This window comes from Lactuca serriola, chromosome 5, assembly GCF_051521515.1.
Source record: "Lactuca serriola cultivar US96UC23 chromosome 5, Lser_US96UC23_V15, whole genome shotgun sequence".
Lineage (NCBI taxonomy): Eukaryota > Viridiplantae > Streptophyta > Magnoliopsida > Asterales > Asteraceae > Lactuca > Lactuca serriola.
The window spans coordinates 121,140,491-121,144,235 of NC_136412.1; the positions used below are offsets into that span (position 1 = coordinate 121,140,491).

The following is a 3,745-nucleotide window of genomic DNA, read 5'->3' on the forward strand; positions in this document are numbered from 1 at the left end:
GATTTCTTTGATCCTAATGGCTCCAAAGTTTCCAACCTTATCCCTTTAGTCCCTGTAAGAGATAGAGATTTCATTTCCAGATCTAAATAGGGTAAAAACATAACTTGGCTTAACCCAATAAACACTTTCTCTTGAAGACTACTAAATCCTAATTTCTAGAATCGTTTCTATAATCAAATAACAACATAAAAATCCTTACTTTCTAGACATGCATGTCCAATGTATGTATTGGACTCTATTAGGTCAAAATGAGGGTTTTTGGCTAAATCTCCCATGCATGATGCTAAAACTCAATTTTACTCCAGATCTAAAGCATCAAACGTCTAAAATCTCCTGTAGAGTCATAAAGTTGCAAGCTTTATGAGTTCTCACCACTCAAATCCCTTAAGACATGAAGAAAAGGGACAAAATCAAGAGATCTGACAACTTAGCAAGGAAAAAGTTGGATCTTGGACACTCACCATGTGCTAGCTGAAGTAGATGATGTTTTCCAAGTAAACTATCCTACCAAGGGCATCCATCTTCCTCAAAGATCACCAAAAAGCACAAAGAATGAATTCACAAATGCAGTGGACAATAGGGTTAGATTTTCTAGGTTGAGAAGGTGATGAAGGTTGATAAGGAACCCTAAAATGACTTAGAAGAGTTTAAATATGAAGCAAACCCTAAAAGAATCATGGGCTTGGGCCATGACAACTGCCATGCCATGGCAACCTTTGGCCACGTCGTGGCAATCTAATAACACATGTGATCCATTAAACTATTGTCACAGTGTGGCATTCCTTAGGCACGTCGTGGCACAAGATTTTCGTCAAAAGTTAATCTTTGGTCCTTGAAAAAAAGTAAGCTTAACCAATTTGGAACACGAGTGTTACACTGATCTTTTCCAAGGTTTCAATGATTCCATGTGGTGCTTTAAATAGTGAAATGTAGTAGGTCGATAGGTTGCCTAGAACATATTTGGAGAGTGTAAGACAACCCCTAAATGATGATGGTTTGGCTTTCCATCTCGATAACTTAGAGTGAAATCGATCAAGAATCGACTTCCACTCTTTTTTAACGACATGTTGGAAACAACCGGGACCCCAAGAAAAGTGTAGGGAAAAGAACCTTCCAAACAACCAAGCACACGAGCAGTCTCACATAGTTTAGCATTAGAGGTCCCTACTCGAAAGATGAGAGACTTAAAAAAATTCACTTTTAAATCGCAATATATGTGGAAACATTTGAGAATCCGGGAAAGGTTTTTGATACTTTCACAATTCCAATCTCCCGCAAAAATCGCATCATTAGTGTACAACATGTGTGATATGAAAGGCCAATCTCTCGGTAATTTGACCCCATGAAACAAGGAGCTTTCACATGCACTTTTGATTGCAATGTTTAAGCCCTCCATGGCTAATATAACGAGAAAGGGGGATAACAGGTCACCTTGTCTTACTCCCCTAGATATAGGAAATTCATCAGTGGGTGAACTATTTACAAGTACCAAGGCCCTCGAAGAGGATAAACAACACTTGATCCATCGCCTCCATTTGTTTCCAAACCTCATTTGTTCCATAATAGATTCCAAATACTCCCAATTTACTAAGTCAAATGCTTTTTCAAAATCGACTTTGAACAAAAATATCTTCTTCTTTTGTTGCTTTGCCCATGAGAATATTTCATTCATTACTAAAGGTCCATCAAGAATGTTTCTTTCTTAGATGTAATCCAACTGAAACTCATCCTTAATCGAACCAATCACCATCTTCATTCTGGTTGCAAGCAATTTGGCCACCACTTTATACATACACCCAATGAGACTAATGAGAGGATAATCACTCAATGTGAGTGGGTCGGACACTTTCGATATGAGAGTAATAAAAGACGAGTTATAGCCTGGAGCAAGAGATTGTGTTGTTTCAAAGTGTGACACAATTAATGATATCGTCTTTGATTGTCTCCTATTTCGCTTTGATGATTTTAAAAGTGTATCCATCCGGTCCTGACGCTTGCTCACCACCATAGCTCCATACCGCATCCTTAATGTCTTGAATTGTGAAAGCAAATTCCAGGAAGGACGATTGCTCTAGGGAGAGTTGCTTGAAGTTTGGATTAGTGAATGTAGGTCTACTAGGCCACTGCTCCTGAAATTTGGTTGCATAGAAATCATGCACTTCTTTCTTTATTATCGTGGGTTCAGAAAACCAAGTGTCATTAGTCGTGAGCCCGTGAATTCTATTTTTACGGTTCTTGTGTTTGAGAGAACCTTGGAAGAAACAAAAAATTTCATCACCGTCCGAGATCCATTTGATTTTAACCATCTGTTGCAAATCAGCTGTAGCAAAGCATTCAAATTCATTGATTTTAATTTTATTATCTTTCTAGGAGATGCGTTATGAGAGCACTTGAGATTCAACGACTTTGTCTATGTTCTCGACCAACTTTATCAAATGGTGACCTTGAAACTGATAGTTCCAACCAAATAAGAAAGCAAACGATTTAGTTGGGTAAAAAATTGGTTTAAAGAGAAAAATTATTAAAGTATTAGTTTCATTTTTTTAAGTAACACTATTATTAAAAGATTAGCTTAAGATAATAAAATATAATCTTTATTCTATCATAAAATACTTAAACTTTTTTTGTTGTAGGCTAATTTATTTTACCTATAAATAATCTCCCATTTAAATTATTTTATATATTTCTTATATGTTAATGATTCTCAAATGAATTATTGCATTATTTGAAATAAAGGTATTTTTAATGAAAACAATTCAAAAAAAAAACAAGAAAACACACCACAACAAAGTGTCAAAGTATGAAATCAGGCGCGTGAGGTACAAGAACCGTCGATAAAGGTGTCGCAAGAGTAGAAACTACGTAATACATTTTCCTTTTGGTGATGTAACGAATCAATACACTCCATAATTTTATATTCCACATCCTTCGGCTATAAATCCAGTTCCACACACTCCACCTCTTTCGACACCAATACACTCCTGAAAAACCATCGTAGTGATGCAGGGCCTCCGCTGCTACAATCTGCTCTCCGACGACCAATTCAAGCTGCAATTAACTCCGACCACCACTTCCCCCCTCTCAATCGACGCCTCCGAATCCACCCAGATGAGGATCCAACGACTCATAACCGAAAATCCCGTCAACATATTCACCCGTTCCAACTGCTTTATGTGCGACGTAGTGAAACGACTCTTCTATTCCATCGGTGTTTTCCCCACCGTCATCGAACTGGAGGAGGAAGAAGTCGCCGACCTTGCTGCCTTCCACGAACACAGTGGTGGCGGAGACGAGGAGGTTCCGGCAGTCTTCATAGGTGGGTCTTGTGTTGGCGGGTTAGAGAACCTTGTTGCACTCCATTTGAGCGGCCATCTTGTTCTAAAGCTTGTAGAAGTTGGTGCTCTTCGGTCTGGGAATAATGGTGTTGTAGGCTTGTAGAAAGTAGCAACCCCAAGTAAGGGGTATGGTTGTAATTTTGCTCCATGCATATTTATATATAGTTTGGAGTATGAATGGTGCAATTATTTATGGAGAAAGTACAGATTATGCGTTGGATCTTGTGAGCAGATTTTTCTTCCCACTTTTATTGAAGTCGCAAATCGAATCCCTAACGCTTGAGTAAAAGTTTTTCAACAGTCAACAATATGGTCATCACATCATTTAATAAAGAGTAATTACACTTTTGGTCCTTGTGATTGCACATGTTAATAAAGAGTAATTACACTTTTGGTTTTTATGAATACAC

The 3,745-nt window shown here is 37.9% G+C and overlaps 1 pseudogene; it reads left to right on the forward strand.

Annotated features, from left to right (window-relative positions):
• Positions 1-3,000: 3,000 nt before the first annotated feature.
• On the forward strand, positions 3,001-3,438 carry LOC145049771 (glutaredoxin-C6 pseudogene; annotated as a pseudogene).
• Positions 3,439-3,745: the final 307 nt, after the last annotated feature.